The sequence below is a fragment of the Spea bombifrons genome, chromosome 6 (assembly GCF_027358695.1).
Source record: "Spea bombifrons isolate aSpeBom1 chromosome 6, aSpeBom1.2.pri, whole genome shotgun sequence".
NCBI classification, from domain to species: domain Eukaryota; kingdom Metazoa; phylum Chordata; class Amphibia; order Anura; family Pelobatidae; genus Spea; species Spea bombifrons.
In genome coordinates this window covers 37,318,465-37,343,220 of record NC_071092.1, presented here as the reverse complement: position 1 = coordinate 37,343,220, position 24,756 = coordinate 37,318,465, and the positions used below count along the sequence as shown (strand labels likewise).

General features: G+C 37.4%; 2 long non-coding RNA genes across 2 annotated transcripts; both read right to left on the bottom strand.

Annotated features, from left to right (window-relative positions):
* Window positions 1-14,612: 14,612 nt before the first annotated feature.
* Window positions 14,613-17,079, bottom strand: LOC128500857 (uncharacterized). The gene is made up of 6 exons (XR_008354958.1): window positions 17,047-17,079; window positions 16,356-16,407; window positions 16,063-16,129; window positions 15,555-15,786; window positions 15,431-15,460; window positions 14,613-14,809 (listed from the first exon to the last, which is right to left on the bottom strand). It is a non-coding gene; the product is annotated as an uncharacterized LOC128500857 (long non-coding RNA).
* Window positions 17,080-19,908: 2,829 nt separating this feature from the next.
* LOC128500155 (uncharacterized) lies at window positions 19,909-21,479 on the bottom strand. Its single transcript, XR_008354895.1, has 4 exons — window positions 21,368-21,479; window positions 20,918-20,947; window positions 20,751-20,802; window positions 19,909-19,976 (listed from the first exon to the last, which is right to left on the bottom strand). It is a non-coding gene; the product is annotated as an uncharacterized LOC128500155 (long non-coding RNA).
* Between the last annotated feature and the right edge of the window lie 3,277 nt (window positions 21,480-24,756).

Sequence of the window (24,756 nt, the reverse complement as noted above, 5' to 3'; positions counted from 1 at the left end):
CCCTAAAAGTTACAATAATGTGTTTCTAAATCAACGTGTGTAAATAAAATACATTCTGCTTCTTAAACATGGCTTCCTCAGTTACATATTTATATAAAAGTATCTGTCCCCTTGGTACACCTGTTTCAAAATGTTGTAAGGTATGGAAGTAGTTACTATTTGGATGAAAGAATAACGTGCCTCCGGTGTTGTGGCAGACTAGAATGTCATGGCTTCTTGTGATATTATTAGGTATTTGTAAATGAAAGAAATTACAATTATATATTGCTACCCTTCTAATAATAATAACAAGTAATATCCAATTTATCACACTTTGGTTAACTCAATTTAGATAAATTTAGATAGATTTATCACGTTGTCTTACATCTGTGTAGATATCAGTTCCCCACACATCTCCTTTCTCATCCAGACATCCCGCTGGGCATATGACTCTGTAGGCACAGTAAACCAAATTGTCAGTTTGGTTTCTTCGGTTGAGTTAGAAATAAAATTATATTTTAAATTCTTCCTAAATACTTTATTCTGAAATGATTGTAACATAAAACTTACTGCGTAACTGTCTCGGTTAATGTTTTTGCAGCCAGGGAGCATGTAGCTGATACTGCAAGATGACAACAAACTGATTTATAGCACTTAATAAATAATTCACAGATAATTGAGAAACATACAATCCATGGGAAGTTTTGTGAATTTAAATAATCCCAGGCAGCCTGTTTACATATCATGCTTACATAGATACAACATAGGTTGTTTAGATGTGTATGGTTTGAATACCCTCTGTAAATGAACAGAATATTTAGGTATAAAATACACGGATTGGTTTTATGGAAGAGTAGAGAAAAATGATTGTGTTGAGGTTACATGCCCAACTGTGGGAACCCAGTTCTTATGTATTTTCATAAACTATGGGGGTTAACATAACTATGCATGTATAATTTATTCAATGGAGTTTGGTAACTAGGAGCCTGCCTAGATTACATAGTCAAAATATGCATAAATCATTGGGTTCAGATTACAATCCAGGAGCATCAGGCAGAATTACAAACCCACACAACCAGTTGGGTCCATAGGTGCACCAGGCTTTTCCATGCGTATTAAAATGCTTACATTACATTGATCATTTTGTACAGCCCAATTCATTGCAAACTCTGCAATGTACATGCGCATCTGTTAAAATGCTAGTCTTCCAGGATCCAAGACAAATTAAGGCAGTTACCAGGTAAGTAATCCCATCACTCCATGGAATGCCCAATGCAGCATTTCAATTTATCTGGACAACCTTTTGTAGTAAAATGTAGAAAGTAACAAAGCCAAGTTTTTTAAAAAGCTTCCTAGAGTGCAAAGCAGCTTTCAAAGCCTTATGTGACTCTACATCTTACTCAGTAAATGTTGGCCCACTAAAAGGTATCACAAGCTACTTAAGGCTATTTGCTCTGGGACCAGTAGGCAATAGGCAATAGGCAATGTCATGTCTTAGAACCTTAGTTATCTGTCCTTTGATTATTGTAGTATTGTTTTCTTATGTCTGATACGTTATCTTTTTGCGCTTTTTTCAATGGGTCACCTCAATTTTCTTTGATTTTTTTTACACACATACTGCCTTTATAACCAAGCGGACCTGTTGACAGGCAAGAAGACTCTGTAGGTGCTTTGTCTATTTTTCTACAATCGGGTCTGGCAGCAGGAGCTGGAGATACACGGAACTTAAATGATGTAGACCATGATCCATATTTAGAGGATTCCACTCCATTCCTCATGGATTCCTTGTAGCTGTCAAGACCTGAAGTCTTCTCTATCGTAACTTCTCCTCCAGAATTAGTCAATTGCCCTGCATGAATAGCAGCTCGACAAATGGAAGAGTCCTATAGAATATAACAAAAATACATAATATGCAAATCGAATGTAATTCCTCTTAAAGTTATACAACTAACAAAACAGTAGCGGTTGGGTGTTTTTTTTTTGGATAAGAACAATTCTATGCTTGAACAAATACTTTTTGTGATGGAAAGGATGCATAATTTACTTTACCATTGGTTATGATGATACAAAGACTGGTATATGTATGTTTTGTCAATGAATAAACTCGATTGAGCAGTGCTTGACCTGGAGGTCCTGAATACGAGCCTCTGGTAACAAACACCTTGTGTCTGCTTAGAAATAAAATAATTACATACGTCTTTAACAGCCGATTAGGGCCACTTACAAAGGGCTCATGTCTGGGTCCCTACAATGCAATGGTTGTAGGGATGTGACTTATGCGCCTGTAGCAAAGTGCAAAATAAGATGCTGCCATTTTGGACCAAAGATGACTTTGTATTGTTTAGGTTGCTCTTCAGTGTAAGAGTTACACTTATTTTGAAATGCATTTAAGTGAAAGATTGATGGATGTCTTCCTATACATTAGGACAAATAGGCACTACTGCTGTAACGATAACATTAACAACAGTAAACAGCACACAGACGCATCAGTTTGGGTGAGTTTATAGAGATTTATCTTACATCTGTGTAGACATCAGTTCCCCAAACATCACCGCTCTCGCTGAGACATCCAGGTGGGCAGATGACTCTATAAAAAGAAAGCTATGTTATTTACGTGATCTCTCAGAAAATGCAGCTGCGCATTCTTAAATTATTTCACTGTATTTAATGTTTTACTGTTCAAATGGAACCTGGCCTAACCATAACAGCATAAAATGTTAACTTAATTAAATATGAATTATTAATATTATTAAATATTCATATTTACAGATTTTTTTTAATACAAAATTTCAACATAACAACCGTGAAGCTCATTACAATGGGGTATAGGAAAGGCACACATCTCACCTCTCTTCTATCAAGATCTATGTTTCTTTGAAGAGGAAGGAGGCCAACTGTATACTTGGGAATACTGGGAGAATAGTAGTTTTTGCACCCTTCATACTAAAAATACAGTTTCTTGATGAGTGCCAAATAATGTTTAACAGAATGTTGGAGCAAAATGTAAATTTTTTGTGTTGCTTTAATAGATGTGTCGCTTGTGAGAGTTTATCCCTAATTACGTTATGAGACAGAACTTACGCTGAGATCGGTTCCGATAAATGATTTGCAGCCAATGAACATGTAACAGACACTGCAATTAGAAAGAAACTGGTCAATTTTAAATAAACTTTTGTTTGCATCAATAAATATGCAATTAACTATTCATCTGTATGCTATATATACATACATACACACGCTCACACACATATGTATAATTTTTATTAACCCATTGAAATAAAAAGTACTGGGTCACGGAACTATACAAAAAGGAGGAGTCTTGTAGGCAAAAACCACAGATAACCAAAATTAGCTCAATGACTTTCCAGAGAGATATAACGGCTCTCACTGGCATTCTGTGCTACCCTTTGCCCTAAGAAAAGAATAATGATATATTCAATCCCTTCCTCTCATTCGTTTTGAACATTGCTGTTCTTTGTAATTTCGAGGATCTGAAAGTACACACTTCCTAAGGCCCTACACACGTTTCACCTCATCAGAGGCTAGAAAAGGCCTAAAATCCATACATATGTGTTCTATGTATTTTAGTATTTCAGTATGTTTTCTATTATCCTTGAGACTATTTATTTTTAATTTGTTTCAGTTTCTGCAAAGGACCCTATTGAATACAGTCTGCCCTAGAAAATATATATGTTCTGTTATTTCCAGCCTATAATGTTTATTTGCATTATTACACATATACCATCCATTAAAGAAAGCTGAATAACTGTTGGGGCTCGATATCTGGTGGGGGTTTGCATGAACTAGGTCTGGACCCTCACTAGCAGAATGACCCCCCCCCCCCACACACACACACATAGGGCCAGATTAACCACGGAGCCCATACTTTGTCATGCGATACAGCACTGGGAATGATGCTCCCTTACTGACACTGCATGCCAGAAATAAAAAGTACTGGATGCGGCCTGCAGCTCCCTCACCGACACTGCAGTGGGAAGTGACATCGTTTCCACGCGCGCAGCACAGTGAGAGAGCTACATGTCACTTCCTGTAAGTACTGTAGCCTGCAGCTCCCTCACTGTGTTACAGTGTGTGAGGGAACATGAAGAACTGGCTATGAAAGACACCCAGAAGGCAAGCAGTGGATGTAGCATGTTCCTTGTGGAAGGTGGAACAAGTGGGGCCCTTTTTGTCTAACTGCTCCAGGGCCCCAGGTGCCTGAATATGGCGCTGCCCCCACTCAAACTTCTCCTGAGCATGTAATCGGTGTATTTACGGTACTCTCCTGCTTGCTTTCTCGCAATAGACATAAGGAACAAGGCCTGCAGACTGGAGTTGGAATTTTTATTAATTATTTGAATGCTTGGTAGCAGATTTACCGGGTAACGAGTGGAGTATAAACGAGGCAGACCACTTTCCATATTTATTGGAAGTTACTCCATTCTTTGTGGATTCCTCATAGCTGTCCAGACCCGACTTCTTTTCCATTATCACCTTTCCTCCCTTGTCTGTCAACTGGCCTGAATGAATTGCACTTCTACAAACAGAGGAGTCCTAAAAATATATTACAAAAATGTCATACTGGGTAAAATGTCTCTAAAACTCTACATCTTTGGGAAACATACAATGTGCATTAGTTAGGCGAGCGAACCCCAGGTGATTTTGAAACATTTGACATGCTGGGAACTTCCAAGGGTAGGCTTTCTGGAGTTCTCTCTCTTCTGGGGGAGTGACTTCATGAGGGGTGGGGCTAGCCATGCAATGGGCGTGGTTTGATGAATAATGGAGGGAAACACTAACCCTAGAGAGCATTCATTGAGCTGGGACCAGGAGAGGACTTGAGTGCAGAGTAGGTGTCCTGGAGAAAGAGGTGGTGTGACCCAGAGACTCAGGGAAGCAACTCTTCACGCAGAGACTCCTTGTCAAACCAGGACTTTTCCCAGGTATGAAAATCTTACTGCATCAAGCAGCTTTATGAATAGTCTCGCCGCTAGTCAAATTGTTTATGGCTGCCAGCATAAAAAACAAAGGCTTTCCACAGCCGCTAAAATATCATCAAAATGCAGCCACTCGGAACATGCTCTTTCGGTTCTTTTGATTTTTTAATGTCAAATATTGTTATAAATAAAAGCACTTCTGTACTTAATAAAGTAACACAATTGCCAATCTATCCACTTTACTGAAGCATCGTTTTAACATTATTCATTCAGATTCTGTCTTACATCTGTGTAGGTATGAGATCCCCAAACACTGCCTGTCTCCTTCAGACACCCTGGAGGACAGATCACTCTGAAAAGAAACATTCAAACATAATTATTAATTACTATTGTTATTTGCTGCACAGTATAATGTTTTATCCAACACACTGTTTACGTAAATACATTAGCATGACAAGAAACTTACTCCGCAATTTGTTCATGTATAAGGTTTGCGCTCATGGAACAGGAAGCCGTCACTGAAATGGACAGGTTTAAAACACGGTTCAGTTAGCAATAAGTAAATTGGTCCATATTTTTTGAGACATATTGATACAAAAATATTATTTTTTTATCTTTTATTGTATGTTTCAGGCATGTTGAATCTGGGCTAGACTAAATGTATGTTATTTCAATGGTTGTTACCTTTTGGATATTTGGTGGCATGTCTTCTTAGGTTAAAAGAACGAACCCAAGGACCATATTTCTTGGTCGATATTTGATTCCTTGTGGAACCCTGATAACTACATTGCCCTGGTGCCGTCTCCACATCCACTATGCCGCCATCATTAGACAGCAGACCTGCATGGATGGCAGCAAGGCATATTGAAGAATCCTAATGATACAGAAGGAAATGGTTAATCGGTATGTATTGATCAAGGTTAACATTAAAGTATAGGAAATAAGCATATTTAGATTCTTATTTCTAAATCACTGTACCTCGGTATAGCTATCGGTACCCCATACGGACCCCTTTTCCCCAAGACAGCCAGAGGGGCACACAACCCTATAACAACAAAAGACAAAAAATATAAAATGAAAAAAGTGTACAAAAGAAATTGGTAGAGGTAGCGCTAATTATTATAATTTAGCTTAGTGTATTCATATGGAAGACTGAATTTCAATCCCACTTATCTCCTACGGGCAAGAAAGATACAACCTTTGTTTATTTATATGTCAGATCAGTCCTAATAGTGTTTTCATGTTCTCCTTTGTGACTTTGTTGATTTGTATGACATCATAACAGGGAGCCTGACCCCCCCAGCCCATTAATACTATAGAGGGATGTACTGACACGGCACAGTCCTCCATAGTTTCTTTACACGCTTCATTTAAGAGTGGAAATTACATCATATCCCACCAGGAAGGAGAAGTGTAGCAGGTGCTGCTGCCCTGGGTTAGGCCAAATATAATTACATATTTGGGCAATAAAATGTGTATTTCCATACTTACTCTGTGATTTGAGATGTCAGTTTTGTCGCAGGAGTGGAACAGAGAGCACACACTACAATAAGGAAAACATTTTGCGTTATTTTATAGGGCATATACAGTATTCTAAGTTTCTATGTGAATTTCTGGGGTATAAATGGATGCGTGTGAATAGGTCACAATGCTGTTATGTAATGACATTGTTAGTGATTATACAATAATGAACATCCAAAGCCATGTGTTTTCTCTTGAGCGTTAAAAAATCACCAGCTAATGCTGGGACAGTCTATTATTTTATAATGAATAATAACAATGAGCCATAATGTAAAAGGGCCAGGCTGGGGGATGGGGTGTCACTTTAAATCATCAGATCCATTACCCAAGTGTCAGCAAAGGTAAGGGACCCGTGCCATCTGCCACTGGCCCAACAGGCATTTGTCTAGTTTGCCAAATGGCTAGTTTCTCCTTATACCAAACGTGTGTATAGTTAAGAAAATCGGTATCAGGACAGAAATGCTACTCATCCTCCAAGTTGAAAATGTAACATTTTAAGACAATCATTAACTCCAAAGGGTCTATACGTTTTAACATCAGACTGTACTTGTTCACGTCTAAAAAGATAATTATTAGATTACAAATCCAGCTCATGTCACTAACTACACCTGGTCAAAACTCCATCGTATTCACCGCAGAATTTGCTGGAACTGGGGAGATGCTCACCACTACCAATTCTTATATTGGTTATGCTGAAAACTACATTCTACATTAAACCTTAAACTACATTCTACATTAAACAATTTAATTCTGTTCTCCTAATGAATCTAGTCCTATCACAACTCTATAGAAAAGAGCAGGAAATGTCTGGAACTCTTATAATCACCACCATATTGTACAATTTTGCCTTGCATAACTAGCCCAGAAACAGAACTAGCAATCCCAATTTACACATTGAGACTAATAGACTAAATTTCAGCTGAATGTTGGTTTGATCCTAGGTCTCTTAGATGACATTATGATTATTCAAAATGTTGTAATCATCATTTTAGTATCACTAGTCCAGGTGAGAGCCATTGTAAGAAGGATTGTTAAATGTTTTGCTGCCTTTCAATACCAAAAGCCTCTACTTGTGCATTCGTTAAAACATCTTACAGGGATTATTCACAGAGCTGTCTGCCATTTCAGTCTTACCTGGATGTTCTGAAGCTGCAAAATAAAATTGATATACAGTTAACTATTATTCCTTGTCATTCGCATCATGTTTACCATCTTGATCATTTTAATAATGCCAAAGCATTGTTTCTCGACTGCACTTCGCAATTTGGCATCAACACATTCACACGTTATATGGTATTATATAGTAAATGTATAAGATGCGCCATATTTGTATATCATGTTTCTTTCAACTACATTGAACTTGACTGCAAATAAGAACCATTCTTACGTTCATTCATACATCTTTTTGAAATGCTCACAGTGGGTTTGCGATGGGATATGAACTGTGAAACACTGTTGTACAAATAATTGCAAATTGAAAATGTATCACTGTTGAAAGTCATTCTATATTTAAGGATTTAATAGATAGGTAGTGTTTTGCCAACTATTAGATACATACCTGACTTGCCAAACGCTAGTAAAGTCAACACAATTACAAACAACTTCACTCTGGTAGGAAAGAGAATAGTCTTTATGGTACTGCAAGCTCATACATGCAAAAAAGACAATTAGGAAGCGTGGAAATCATTACAAAATAGTAGCAGAATATGCTCACTCAAGCCTTCGAATTTGCCCAGAAATGTCTTAAATTACCTACTTCTAACACACTCTCATTATTTTAATAACAATTAAATTGAATAGCAATTTAAAATATGGTACCTTAAAGTGACAAGTTGTAGAGCTGCAAACACTGCCATAGTTGATGTAGAATGTGTCCAAACCCAATTTTTGATTTGAATTAGAAATTAGGTGCAGTTTTATATCAGTGGTAACATAATTAAATATTATGCGATAAACTGTAGTGATTTGTGTTTTATGTAGTGAGTGGGAGACGTGATGGGAAGGTTGAGGAAGAAAGGGTGTGCTGTACCAAGTAGTGTTAGGAAAAGACGCCAACTGATTAACTCATCATACTCAAATATCACATTTAAAAGTATTGTCCTTTTCAGCATAATAAATCGGATCTTATTATTGTAGATGATCGTTTTCAGGAGTTGGGACACCTCCATTGGTAGTATGGTACTGTGTGTGGTAGTTATTGTATGGAGTGGTCCCTCTTGGGGAAGTGGTGGCTGACTGGGGTGCAATTATTATTGTCATTTTGTAGGTTCATCCTTAGGTTCAGTTTCTGACCGGTTTATCTAATGTAACATCATGCGTCACATCTGCGTCACTGGATCATATACACAACATTAGCAGATGTACATATGTATGACCCCTTGATATTGTACAGTATCTCACAAAAGTGAGTACACCCCCCACATTTTTGTAAATATTTTATTATATATTTTTATGTGACAACACTGAAGAAATGAGATTCTGCTACAATGTAAAGTAGTGAGTGTACAGCCTATATAACAGTGTAAGTTAGCTGTCCTCTCAAAATAAATCAACACACACCCATTAATGTCTAAACCTTCGCAACAAAAGTGAGTACACCCCTAAGTGGGAATGTCCAAATTGGGCCCAAAGTGTCAATATTTTGTGTGTCCACCATTATTTTCCAGCATTGCCTTAACCCCCTTGGGCACGGAGTTCACCAGAGTTTCACAGGTTGCCATATGAGTCCTCTTCCACTCCTCCATGATGACATCATGGAGCTGGTGGATGTTAGAGACCTTGCATTCCCCCACCTTTCATTTGAGGATGCCCCACAGATGCTCAATAGGGTTTAGGTCTGGAGACATGCTTGGCCAGTTCATCACCTTTACCCTCAGCTTCTTTAGTAAGGCAGTGGTCGCCTTGGAGGTGTGTTTGGGGTCATTATCATGTTGGAATACTGCCCTGTGGCCCAGTCTCCGAAGGGAGGAGACTGCTTCAGTATGTCACAGTACATGTTGGCATTCATGGTTCCCTCAATGAACTGTAGCTCCCCAGTGCCGGCAGCACTCATGCAAGGCCAGACCATGACACTCCCACCACCATGCTTGACTGTCTTTGTACTCCTCACCTGGTTGCCGCCACACAAGCTTGACACCATCTGAACCAAATAAATTTATCTTGGTCTCATTGGACCACAGGACATGGTTCACGGGAACCATGTCCTTAGTCTGTTTGTCTTCAGCAAACTGTTTGTGGGCTTTCTTGTGCATCATCTTTAGAAGATTCTTCCTTTTGGGAGGACAGCCATGCAGACCAATTTGATGCAGTGGGCGGCGCATGGTCTGAACACTGACAGGCTGACCCCCCCACCCCTTCAACCTCTGCAGCAATTTTGGCAGCACTCAACTTCTTTGGTTGACCATGGCGAGGCCTGTTCTGAGTGAAACTTGTCCTGTAAAACAGCTGTATGGTCTTTCCCACTGTCCTGCAGCTCAGTTTCAGGGCCTTGGTAATCTTCTTATAGCCTAGGCCATCTTTATGTAGAGCAACAATTCTTTTTTTCAGATCCTCAGAGAGTTCTTTGCCATGAGGTGCCATGTCGAACTTCCAGTGACCAGTATGACCAGTGACCAGTGTGAGAGCGAAACACCAAATTTAACACACCTGCTCCCCATTCACTCCTGAGACCTTTTACCACTAACAAGTCACATGACACCGGGGAGGGGAAATGGTTAATTTGGCCCTATTTGGACATTTCCACTTAGGGGTGTACTCACTTTTGTTGCCAAGGTGTTAGACATTAATGGCTGTGTGTTGAGTTATTTTGAGGGGACAGCAAATTTACACAGTTATACAGGCTGTACACTCACTACTTTACATTGTAGCAGAGTGTCATTTCTTCAGTGTTATCACATGAAAAGATATAATAAAATATTTACAAAAATGTGAGGGGTGTACTCACTTTTGTGAGATACTGTATGTTTTGTTGTGATGGGCAGTGTTGTCATTACATATGTGATTGCATATTTTACAGCGAGATATATTTACATGGTTTGATAATTTGTCTGAAAGCCATCATAGGTGGTCCGGGGGATATTTCTTTTAGCGCTGTATCCTCTGTTAGTAGTGGCTTTAAGTCCCTTATTCTTTTTCCTCTAGTGTAGAGTTGTATGTAGGGATACGTCTAGTGGTATCCTTTGTATTGTATTAGAAAACTACATAAAACATGCTAAAAACCTTACAAAAACACACTTTTCTACTGCAATATTTCTAAAGCCATGAGATATTATATAGTTAACCCAATTCCATTAGTATAATAATTGTGTTTAGACTAGAGATATTTTCAATGGACATAACTGTTATCTTTGAAAGAATTCCTGGCAGCCTGTTCTAAATTCTTAGTTGGTATTTATTTACTTGATCCAAACAAATGAATCTTATTTTGTTGCAACATACTTGATAAGCCATTTTGGAGGGCCAACAAATGACAAAGGAAAGCCTCCAACATAGCTACTATAAAATGTAAAACTAGTGATGTCAAATAAGCAAGAATAATGGAAGCATGCCACGGATAAACTGATCTAAAAAGAGATTTGGCTCCGAAAGGGTTAATTCTTTAGGAATTCATGGGTGAATGCTGTAGAAGAATATGTGTTTTAAATTATACGTGTTAGACATGTGCATGGCAAGCAAAAAATCGATTCAGACAAATTTTTTTGTCACAAATTTCGTTCCCATCCATTCAACTTGGATGAAATTTGGAGGTTTTTTTTTAAAATTATTATTTAGAATTACATTTGAGGGACATTCCTAAAGGGGGAGGTCGCTGACACCTTCTGGACTCACCTTTCATTATAGAATTTTTTAGAGGTGCAGCAGCAGCAGCGGTGGTAGTAGTAGTAATAGTAGTAGAGTACTGGACATGGGCAGGCAGATGCTGGCAGATGGAACAGGACTGAATATCCCCAATAATCTTTATAATCTATAATAATTATATATATATATAATGACAGGTTTTTTCACTAATATTTATTTAATAAAGAACAATATATGATATGATAGAAAGATAATGAAAAAATAACGTGTCCACAAATTACAGGTTTGGCTGGTAGCATAAATGGCCAACTGTCTTAACTCTAGTGAGGAACAGGGAATACAATCCCTGCTGCAGTCCCTGTAATACATTACAGAGGTCACTACAGCTTCTCCAATCCACTCCAACACTACATTTTCTGTACTGAAATAAACTATTAATTAACTTGCAGTATGGTAGGTAGGGAGTAATGAGCATTAACCTCATAACTAACTGTCACCGTCTCACACTCCAACTCCCGCCAGTCTGTAACTGCTGCTATTGATGAGTTAAAATTATATGTCTGATGCTTGGGCCTCTTCTTTTAAATGCTGATTGGCAAGAGTGAAAAAAAGTCACAGGTCATTTTGGTCTGGCAGCCTGGATTGTTCTTGAGTGAGATGATGTCCGACGTACCAGTATTGCCCCTTTTCTGCACAGTTACTGGGGGCACCAAGTCTCAAAAATGCAAAACACTTGGTGCAAGATAAAAGGAGTGCCTGAGACATTGGAAATGTTTTGTAATTTGGGTCTTGCCTGTTTTTGTGAATGCTTTCCAGCCGAGTTGCAGATGGAGATATCTCCCCTAATGGCACAATCCCAGATGGGTCCTATGTCTGCTTTTAGTAGGCTGCATATTTTATTCTGATATAACCTATTTTTAAATATATATATACACACTCCATAAGTTTATTCCACTGTAGGCACATTGTCCAAAAGTCAATGTTATGTGATTATTGCATAAATTCCACAGAAAATCCATCTTTACTGATAAAAATGTTTACACAGTTGAACATTCCATAACACCAACAATCCTAATGCTGTCACTCTCATAAAATGTTTGTTATCGAATGCTATGAAATATGTCTTAATATTGGCTGTATTTTTTGTTATTAGTAAATTTCCTTATTCAAATTTATAAATAAATGGCATAGTTCCCAGTACAGGGTGCAGTTCAGGAGTAAAAGAAGACCTCACGTGAGCATAGTACTGCAAGATATTCCAAAAGTGATTTTAGATAACTGAGAGCAAAGACTTAAATGAGGACCCCCTAAAGGGATAGTTACTAAAATACTACTAGTGTTACAGGCTAATCCAGAGAGGCAAAGGGATCTTAGGGTGCTACAAGCATGGCTAACAATATGGAGTAAGGGAATAGGTTTGGGGTTTTCAGAGCACAGAGACATTTTTAACTAGAAAAGGCAAGGGATGATAATAAGAGGATGGAACACAGCTAAATGTCGTAGCATTGGAGATAGGACGGACTTAGGAAACATGGCAGAACCCACACCAATGCCAGTAGTGAAGCAAGATCAATTTGATCACTAAATCACTAATAAAGCCAACAAATTAAAACTAAAGTAGATGTATTTTCACACAAATACAAAAAAAAAAGTGGTTTTAAAATATTTTTCATTTGAGCAGAAAGTATAGTGCAGAGTACAGAAATATAAACGGCATTGAAGAAAATTTTGTTTCATTTTATTTTCATGTTATTTTACAGGACTGTCCCTGCTCAAACACCTCAGAAAGCGCGTTCCTCCGTAGACTTTATTTAGTTAGAGTTTTAGGCCGGTTGATTATCGTAAAGGTGTGTGTCTAGCAGGTTGTGGTAAGGTAACGTTTCGTATTATACAAAAAAATAAACATTTTTTTTTTAAGAAAAGTAGCACACTATTTTTTGAAAAAAAAAACCAGACATGTTGAATCTGCTACTAATAAGAAAAAAAAAATCCCATTTTTTTTTTGCAAGATTATTATAATTTAAACAATATGATAATTCGCCCAGGCTTGAGATTCATTGAAGATGTGTTAAACTATCTGTGTGAGCGGCTTTTTCTCAAGACAAGAGTACTACTACCTGTGTTTTACGGTCACACATTATTATTCCATTCACTGTATACAGAGTAACATATCCAGAAGGCAGTGGGGATTCTATGAATGAAAAATGCTTGTCATGAAGGGGTTAAATAATGTTAGGACTGGAGAAGTCATTCTAAATTGCATTTTTAGTTGAATTTTGGGAAACCACTTGAAGCATTCGTTGTGTTGAGCTATTTTAATTGCTTTTGTTTTATTTGCTCATTGCAAACAGCTGAAAGACCGTAAATGTTGACAATAAACCTGATTTGTGATGGGGGCTGAATAATTATGATTACAACTGTATATTTGTGTCACATTATAAGTGCCACATTTTTTTCCAAGCATCCACCATGTAGTGTAGCCTTCTCCTTAGGATTCTTGGCTGAGATCAAGTGATTATTTGTGAAAGCGGAAGGTACATGAGGGACGGATGTGAGGGAAAGAGTGAGGTACGTTTTTAGGGGCAACGAGTTTGGTATAGGGGCCAGAGTGAGGTAAAAAATAGAAAGCAAAGGAAAAAAGGGAAAGTTGTTAAATGACACCTGGAATAATTACCCTGTGACTGAGCGTAAAAAAGAGAGGGAAAGCTAGGTTCTGTGCCTTAAAGCTGAGCAAGTGCAGGATGCTACCTCATTGGTGCCCCCCAGTTTGGTCCATCTGGGGCTCGACACATGAATATTTGTATGAAGGTACATTGCACACCTCTCTTTTAGGTTGATAAAAGCACAGTTGCACCTTTGGACCCTTTTTCTTGCATGTTCGGTTTTCTCACCTCACTCTTAATATACCATGGACTATAGCTGGTGGTAATTGGATGGATATCTATCTATCTATCTATCTATCTATCTATCTATCTATCTATCTATCTATCTATCTATCTATCTATCTGTCTGTCTGTCTCTCTATCTGTCTGTCTATCTATCTATCTATCTATCTATCTATGGTTCTGCTCACTGAAAATGCCACAGTGGAGCTGGTCCCTGTTAAACACTTAGGTAGGGAAGATCTTGTTAGGCTTTGGACGAGGAGGGAAGGAATAGGTTGCATTTCTTTTGCAGGGAGTGCAGTCCTAGAAGATGGAGAAGGAGGAACTATTTTCCACTGTGACCTTACCACTTGGAACACAGTCAATATGGGAAGGATGAGTACCGCTGGTTTGAAAAACCTTCTTTTTAGGACTCGTATAGTCTTCAGACACTATATCTACACATTTGGATGATCTCATCACTTCTCAAGTAACATATCATTTGTTCTTTTTCAAATTGCTTTTATTTTGCATTTACATGGTTGATTAGAAACTATTTGAAGACGTGCTACATAGCATATGTTTTCATAATACAGATTATTCCAATGTCTTGACCATTCCTATAGAGTGATATTGGGATGTTGTGATATAGAATATTCTGCATCTTCTGTTTTCTAGTGAATGTAATTAACTAATGATGAGGGGAAAATCCTATAAAGAAGGAAAAAAGAAAAAGGTTAAAACTGCACTAATTAGATTAATTAAGGCTACTGTGTAACCTTCAAAAAATGTTTTCCATAAAGAATTTAATACCTTGCAGTTCAGGGATGGGGATTGGCAGCAATAGATCACATAATAATGTCCAAAGGCAGCCTACAGCTCTGTAACACGGCTTCTATCACTACTTTCATCAAAGATCAACTAAACTTACACTGACGACTGCATTGCTATAATTGGTAAAATGTATCAAATGTTTTTGACTTTATCCACATGTCTTTTGGGGAGAGGGAAGAATTGGTAAGATAATATACTGGCCCAAAGCACTTATGTCATTCAACATTCATACATATTATCCAATCAAGTCTAATTTGACCAAAGGGAAATAAATAGAAATCCCCTAAAATAACTTGGACATGATCCAGTTGTGATACAAATGCTTACATTTTTTCCCAGCTGTTATATATGAGATTGCATGTAAAACACACAAAAAGGGACAAAAATTGCTCCCCCAGCCCTCCTCTTTACTCTTGTCATGCTAGAGATATTTGGCATTGGTAAGCACTTAGTTTTCACCATGTCATCACATCTCTTAGTAATAATATTAAAAAATACCTTTTGATGATTTTGATACATGTTGTTTGCCTGTAACAAAGTAACAATTGTCTCAGCAAATACACAATTAACATATGTAATGTATAACACCGTTCGCCAAAAATATTGTTTCACACAAACATACCTGCATGGGGTCTCTTGGAATCAAATTCATGGACTGTGTGGGTAGAGAACTGATAATCCGATACAGAATGGAGAACAAATGAGCCCTCCCGTGGCCCCTGGCTCTTTGTTTTCACTCCATGCTTGGTGGACTCCCCATAGCTACTCTGTCCTGGCAGTTTCTCCACGATTACACTACTGTCTTTGTTACTTAGTTTTCCAGAGTGGATGGCAGCTCGACAAACAGAAGAATCCTAATGGAGGAAAATGCTTATAAGACACACTTAAGAAAAATCAAGTCACATTCTCCCATATATGCAGTCAGTTAGTATCCTCGTGTCAGATTTTTTGCCTTCTGTATGATTATGGGAGTACCCAATGTAACCCTACAAAATGACCCATCCTAAGCTTACCTTGTGTCAACTTGGCATTTTCAGAATAAACCCTACATTTTTACATTTCTAAGCCATTTCACTGCTGTCTGCATGAGTAGAAGAAATTAACAAAGTACAAATGAATGAATATCTTACCTCTGTGTAGATATCAGATCCCCACACATTTCCTTTTTGATTTAGGCAACTCTCAGAACACAAAACACTAACGATAGAATAAATATTTTGATTATATTAAAATCTACAATATATATATATAAATATCACAATATATATATCTTTCCCATTAACTATGCCAGCAATGTGTTGTACATGTTAAATGATCACCTTTATTGTGCTTTACATACAGTATATTATAATACTAGTTTAAAGCGGTATATTTCCTATAATTTAACTTGTGTAAATCTTTCATTTGTACTAATGTCACTTACATTGTGAGCGGTGAAGACAATTGCTTTGCTGTCAGAGAACAAGATGCTGAAACTGAAAATAAGAGAGAATGTTATTGTTTCAATTGGTTGTCTTTAGAAATTATAACATCAATATATATATATATATATATATATATATTTAAATATATACCCAGCAGATAATTTTCAAGCCAACAAAAATGCAAATACAAAGTCAAATTGTTATGTTATATACTACTTGATATATAATTTTACTCAATGTACAGCACTGCAGAATATGATGATGCTATGTAACACAATAATTAATAATAGTAATAAAAATAATAGTAATAATAATACATAACGTGATAGAATTCTTTATTTTACCATAGCTCTTTCACAGCTCACAGATAAGCTTAGAAAGGAATCTGGGTATAACAGCTGGCTCCGGGATACAGGTGGATGGTATATTTCTGCTGTTTCTGCCCACTCTCACCTATTTGCAGTTAGCTATTCAGAGTCTATACTGTCTCCCTATTTTTAGATGTCGCTCGAGAGGTAGCCACTGGAGGAGGTTACCTGCCATGTTAAACTCAACTCCACAACAGGATGGCTGTGCAACCTGCCAGATATCTATCACCAATTTATAATGTTAATTATTATACTGTTCTACTCCGAATCCATTTAAAGATAAAGATATGTTTGGAGCCAAATGAAACTAAGAAACAATTACCTGATGGCACCTCGGCCTCCCATTTCATCTCTGAAACAACAAATAAACCGTAATTTCAGTTGCACATCATAAGAAGTTTCCATCTACATAAGGTAGAACATTTAAACCAAGGTTACCTGCTTGAGGAATATTATACGATGTTTCTGTGTATGTAGTGGTTTGAAAGTCAAATGTGGAGCTGAACTCAAATGACCCAGATGATGGTCCTTGGCGTCTTGATGTAATACCATTCCTTGTTAATCCAGAATAGCTATTCTGACCTGGCTTCTTCCTTACAATCACAGTTCCTCCATTGTCTCCAAGTTTTCCTGCATGGATAGCAGCTGGACAAACAGCAGACCCCTAATAGTGAAGAATTAACAATGGAGACATTTTATTTGATAAGTACTTGGTAACTTTTCATGAAGGCAACATTTCAGACATTTAAGTCAAATTTAATCTTACTTCTGTATAGGTGTCTGATCCCCACACATCTACTTTGGGAAGTAAGCATCCCTTGGGGCAAGTAACCCTAAAGGAGCAAGAAAAGCAATTCATTTTTATTTAAATGTATGCATTTTCACTGAATGTATACAATTATTTATTTAATATTTCATCATGTGAAAATCGTAAGAAAATTGTAAGACATTTTAATGCCCTTATTTTAAATTAAATTCTATTTTATTTAGATGAAGAGCTGTGGGAAAAGAATATTAGTTTTGCAGCAGTGTTCTGAGTGGGCTGGAGAAGTGAAAAGCAGTGAGGTGGAGAGGCCATTCATCATCTTTAGGGTTAATCTCCACAGAAGAAACTTGGACTATTTACATTCCCCCCCCCCAGCTAAAAGACCACCTGCAGGAGGGTCTGGATCTTCTATAAACAAATATTGAAGTTTCACTTACACTGTAATTGGAGCTGATAACTGAGTTGCTTTCCAAGAGCAATCTGCTGAAACTAGAAGATGATTAGATGTTAGATATTTGCCTCATCAACCGAATTATGTCACTTTTAGATAGATTCATCTTATCACATAATCTTTTACATCATTAATTGTATTCATTCTAGATATGATTTTCATGATACAAATTGAATTCACCCTTTCAGTGCCCAAAGGAGTTGCACAGCACCATTTGAATCTAATGGGAAAATGCTACCCTGCGCTTACTAGCTCTCTGATTTATTTGCTATAACTATCAATTGTAGCCTTTTTTAAAAAAAAAAACAAAAAAAACATTAAACCATTACCTGTTGGTGTCTTGGACTCCCAGGCAATATCTGTCAGAATTCACAAAGCAAAAAATCAATAAGCGTCAAAACAACTATTGGAAGAAGAAGCCAGACAAACAAACTAAAACAGCTACCTGTATCTGGATGACCATGGGAGGACTCTGTAAATACTTTGGTTTGGAAGTCGTATGATTCGCTCAGCACAAAAGACCCAGTCCACACTCCTTGGCGTCTGGTTGTTATTCCATTTCTTGTGGATCCCACATAGCTATCTTGCCCTGGCTTCTTCTGAACAATCACATTTCCTCCACTATTTTTCACTTTTCCTGAATGAATAGCAGCTGCACAAACCAAAGAGTCCTAAACGTGTAAAAACATAAATCGTATTTCATGTTTTAATATTTAAAAAACTAACAATTAAAATGAACGTCTCATTAAAAGTAGAACAGTGTTTTAATCTTACATCTGTGTAGATATCTGTTCCCCAAACACTTGCTTTTGGATTTAGGCATCCTTGAGGGCAAACAACACTGCAAGAATAAGGGAGAATTGATGTCTGTTGGGAAGAGATACAAATATACACAGGACCTACGTTTGCAATGCAGCTCTAGACATGTTCTGGTAGTCTGGATATATGTTGGTAATCTAGGTGATTGTTTATAACAGGGATAAGGAAATTGGTCCATCAGCATTATAAATAAATGTGGACTGGCGCTTTGTGTAGTTAGTTATTACAAGACTATGTTTTGGTCATAAAGATGGTCCTTCCTTGAATTACTATACACACTATGGCCATACTTACAGTGTAATTGGCGCTGGTAATTCCTTTGCAGCCAGAGAACATGTTGCTGTTACTAAGAGAAGAAATTAATAATCTTTTTAGTTCTGTGTTATATCTTTAGGAGGTCATTAGCTTCTATCTAGTTACTAGATTGGGTAATGGAACATTAGGAATGTTACCTGTTGCTGGCTGGGTCTCCCATATAAATTCCTCTAAAAATTAAAACAGATAAATATCAAGAGCTAGAAATAACAGGAACACACGCACACACATATAAAGATTTGTGAAAAATATTACCTTTTTGAGGGATGGTGTGAGACGTTTCTGTGTCTGTAGTGGTCTGAAAGTCAAATAGTGCACTGAAACCAAATGAGCCGGACTTTTCTCCTTGACGTCTGCTAACTACACCGTTCCTTGAGGATTCCTTATAGCTATTCTGCCCAGGCTTCTTCTGCACAATCGCACTTCCTCCGGCATCACTCAACTTTCCTGCGTGGATAGCAGCTCGACAAATGGATGAATCCTGTTGGTTCATAATTTAAAATGTAATTATTTTCAAAATAAATGATATATTTAAAAAAACATCGATCTGCTTGAAACACTTTATTAAAAATTCTGCCTACAAGCTTGGGAATTGTATGCGTGGATATATTCTGTAATATTGGAATGGATAATTTTCTTGCTTGGGCATGATTACCGAACCATAGGTTAAAAACTCATAACTTATCATTTTACCCTTACTATTGTTGCTGACACATTCGCTTGCAATTTACTCTAAAGAACTATATCATCCCACAAGATCTGTGAGCGCAAAGCATTTGCTACAAACCAAAGCACTAACATTTCTAGCAAAGTACAATTTAATTTTAATCTTACTTCTGTGTAGGTGTCTGATCCCCACACTTCTCCTTTTTGATTTAGACATCCCTTGGGGCAAATAACTCTAAAAAATAAATAAATAAATAAATAAATAAATAAATAAATAAATAAAGAAAGAATAAAATGTAAAATTACTTCTAGCCTAATGATTTTAAAATACCATTGTTAACAATATATGTCGGTGTTGTTTCTAAATTCTAATTGGTAAGACCCTAATGCACACATCTCTATTTTTTGTATGTAGTATGGCAGGGTTTCGCTTTTATGCCTACTGAGTTGTAAATCTAGCTCCATTAATTAACTATGTTTAGTTGCATGCATTATATTATGATAAATGGAATATCCAGTTGTGGAACAATAGAGTCCAGAAACCACTGTAGGGTTTAGGAGACCATGTATCACTTAGTTTGATAGAACTCAACATTTACTCATTAACTTTTAGTTTTTGGCTTGGTGTGATTGCCTGATTCCAGAGAGTTCCTTTCTAAATCCGATAGGTTGGGTCACACCTCCTATAAAAATCATCCATGAAACGTCCTCGGTATCACATTGTCTTCTGCTCATGTTGGCTAGGCTTAAATCCATACTAGCTTCAACAAATCCTTATCAGCTCTTACCATACACATACAGAATCATAAACAACCAGTACATACCCACACATGTATACATCTCCACACACCCTACACATCCCATACATACACTGTAAGCTTTCTTACGACCTTTGCCATAAGCCTCATCTTTCAATATCAAGGCCATCCACAACACACTATGGACTTAAGTACCCTAAGACACCAGCTAGCACCCCATCTGCCTCTGCTTATAATAAAGCAATGCTTACATTGTAATTTCTGCAGGTAATTCTGTTCCTGTCAAAGAACAATGCGCGGAAACTGTAAGGGGAAATACAAACAACATTTATTTAGGTGGACAAAGATTCATTTTAGGACATTTTTTCACAGTTACTACAAGGAAATAGTTTTTTTCGGGAAGATAGGTGAAAGTTACCTGTTGCAGGTTTGGAGTCCAACGCGATATCTTTAAAAGAAAAAATGTATAAGTAAATTGTAAATGCCCATGACTAGTAAAATATATACACAGGTGGTGCTACCAGTGAAGCAGGTTAGGCAGCTGCCTAGGGCCCCAATGGTCTAAGGGACCACTTAGAGGATGGATTTGCAAGGTTGATACATGTGTGGTGAAGTTCCCCATAATGTTATTACTCTGTTATAAAAAAAATTCTTAAAACAAATTTAAAATCATAAAATTTGTGTTCTCTATGCATTATCAATATTATGTTATTCATTGGGTTAAACATGATAAATTGTTTTACGTAGGGTGCTTAAAAACCGACTGCCATACTTGGACACACACACACATATATATATATGTATATATATATATATATATATATATATATATATGTATATACAGTGCAAGGCTAGGGCAGTAGGTTACCTGTTTGTGGGAGAGTGTAGGAGAACTCGGTGTATACGGTGCTTTGAAATTCATATGATGAGCTCAGAACAAATGACCCAGAGGACTCTCCCTTTTTCTTGGTGGTCACTCCGTTCTTTGTCGACTCCTTGTAGCTGCTCTGCCCTGGCTTCTTCTGCAAGATAAAACTTCCACCAGAATTGTCCAGTATCCCTGCGTGAATTGCAGCTCGGCAAATTACAGAATCCTATGGATGTAAAAATAAGTAAGTAAAGCCTTTTTCTTTTAGAGTTGAATACATTTCTTTCTAACCATTGGAAAGGGGAGAGAAGGGTACTGAAACCTTGCAAAAACTGCATAACATCATGGCTTTCTTAAAGTTAATGGGGGGATGGGCAACCATTGTACTTTTGAACCCCCAAGGGTTCCTGAGCAGCCACTAACCTCTCATTGCCATCTCAGTAACCTTCTCTCATTAATAGTATCTTTCCCCCCTATACATTTACCTTCCCCTCTCTAGCTGCTATGGGCACCTGTGCAGTATTTTGGCCACAGGCAGTGGTCCCTTTCCCCCCTGCCTTAAAGATATTCCTACCAAACATTTTGAGAGATTGAATATTTCAATGTGGATTTAAATGGTAATCTTACATCTGAGTAGACATCTGTTCCCCAAACGTCTCCCTTCTGATACAAACATCCTTCAGGACAATGGACCCTACGAAAAAATAAAAGCATGTAAATGGGAAAAAAAATCCCATACCATACTATAACATATATGTTTCACACATTAACAATTTCTTATAACAGTAACATAAGAAAAATCTAAGATTTTATTGGCGCACAAAAAACATGACAATGTTAAAACCATTATATTTAGTAAGTGATTAAAGATTTGGAAGACAGATTTTGATATACACTATATATATATAATATATATCTCCGGTCAACCGTAGTCATACTTACAACATGATTGGTGCATGTAACTGCTTAGCTGCCATTGAACAAGCTGCCGAAACTGCAAGAAAAAAATCTTTTTAAGAATGCACAAGCGCAAATGGGCCACAAAGATGTAAGGAAGGGAGACGGTTTAGATTATTTAGGGCACTTTCCCTGTTCTGTTGAGCCATTCCAGCAGCTGGAACAGAGTTCACCCTGACTTGGATGGCTCTATTCTGTTGGGTTTTTTTTATATGGTATTTAAGGTATTTAAGCCCCAAAAGGACTTTATTCTGTTTAACCCCCGCATTTGTTATATTCTTTAACCTCTTACTTGATAAATCAACAAATGATACTGGCAGGTAAGGGTCACAAAGCAATATGATTTGTAGGATGTTCTGATTTTAAGCTAAAAAAATTCTGTTGTCTATATAACAGTTGGTGTTCAGTTTCCAGAACTAGACACTTATGTCACTTAACGTGGAGCTTAGTTAGTGTTACTTTCTGTAGATACGTGTGAAAACAAAATATTACCTGCTGGAAGTGTGGATTCTGTTTCTGTAATAATTTAAAAATAAAAATCACGTTTCAGTAATGACCACATGGAGAAAATTATAGTTATGTTATAGTCTAATAAGATTTACATCCACAATGTATCAACAAAACATATGCAAATAGTATGTTATGGCAAAAAATAATTAAGGTCCAAACCTGCTTGGGTATATATTTGTTTCTATTTAAGCTAAAGCTGAATAGGCGTAGGGTAGCATACCCAGATCGGCAGTAGCCCCAAGAGCCCCTTCACCAAAACCCAATCATCCTATTAGGTGACTGGCCTCCCATATGCATCACAGCTCTTAGTGGGGCAGCTGGGGTGTTCCAAGGTTTCTTCTGAAGCTACCCCAGTTGTATGGAGCTCTTTGCAGATATCCGTTGTATTGTTTCCATGCTTACTAATGGAGAGCACTGGGACAAGACACCATACCTTTCGCTCTAAAGTAAGAAGAGCCAGCAGGGAACGAGGAGGTACTCTGAGGATCAGTAGGTCTGAGGGGGTAGCTGGGGGTACTACCCTGGGTCAGGTTTATGACAACGACCCCCATAAATACAGCACTGGTTGGATTTATTTGATTAAACATGTTAGAATCTGCATACCTTGATTGTTAAGGTGAATCAATAAGCTCTCTAAATCAATACAAATGGACTACAGATTTATCTATCCTTCAGAAACTTTACTTGAAGATGAATTTGAAAATGTTTCATATTTTGTATCAGTAAAAATATTTAAGAAAATCAGGGGTAACCATTAAAAGGCTTATCTCCCTGCTCCTCTCCCCTTCCCGTAGTCCCTTGTCTTGTCTTTTCTGTTCCTCGTCTGTGATGTCCTTCAAGCTGGTCAGCTCACTCCACATTACTACCAGTCACGGGTTGTGCTTTGATTATGGATACAAGCATGTACTACTGTAATTTTGTTTATGTATTTTTTTTTTTGTCCTTCCTGTGATCTCTTTCATGACTGTATTACACGCTGCCAGTCCCGTTGCGTCGGGACTTCCTTTTCCCTTCCCCTTACCTCTCATGGTGTACCGTACTTCCCCTCTACCCTCTCCCCCACCTCCTGCTATACTTGTGAAAACCCAATTAAAATATATTACCCCAAAAAAAAAAAAACCTAATTTGCAAATAATATATAAAGTAGATCTGTTGGCTAATTTTATACTGAATTGTCATATATGTAAAAATTCCACAAATTAATAATTAGTTCAAGACAAGTTAAACCATAAAAGCCCAAGTCACGCTTCTGTTAAAGGCAGGTTTATCTTGTTTAGCTCAACACTAACCTATCGCAGGTGGGTTGTATGCGATGTCTGCGTACATGGATGGATTCATCTGGAACTCAGAAAGTGTGAGGATTATGTATGATCCAGACCAGGCACCGTGCCTCTTGGATATTACTCCATTTCTCATGGATTCATCATAGTTGTCCTGCCCTGGTTTCTTCACCACGACTATTTGTCCTCCTTCATCCGTGAGTTTTCCCGAATGGATGGCAGCTCGACAAACGGCTGACATCTAGCATCAATAAATACTTTTGTTAAACTATAATAATTTGATGTTTTCCAAAACAAAGTACACAAATGAAAAATAGACAATTTTCATTTAGATTTTAATTTGTTTAATTGTAATCTTACATCTGTGTAGGTTTCAGACCCCCACACTTCTCCATCTGCGTTCAGACATCCCTTGGGACAAATAGCTCTGTTTGGTAATAAAAAAAAAACATGGGTTTTGCCTGAGCGTTCATTTACATTATTTAAAGATGTGTGATTTTAATGAAGATTTTACAAAACCTTAAAACAATAAGATTACTGCAAGATACGCTGCTATATATATAGTGGAGACCTTGTTTATAAGACCTTACAATCCGTATGACTTTACTTACATATTAATTGGTGCAGGTAACTGATTTGCTG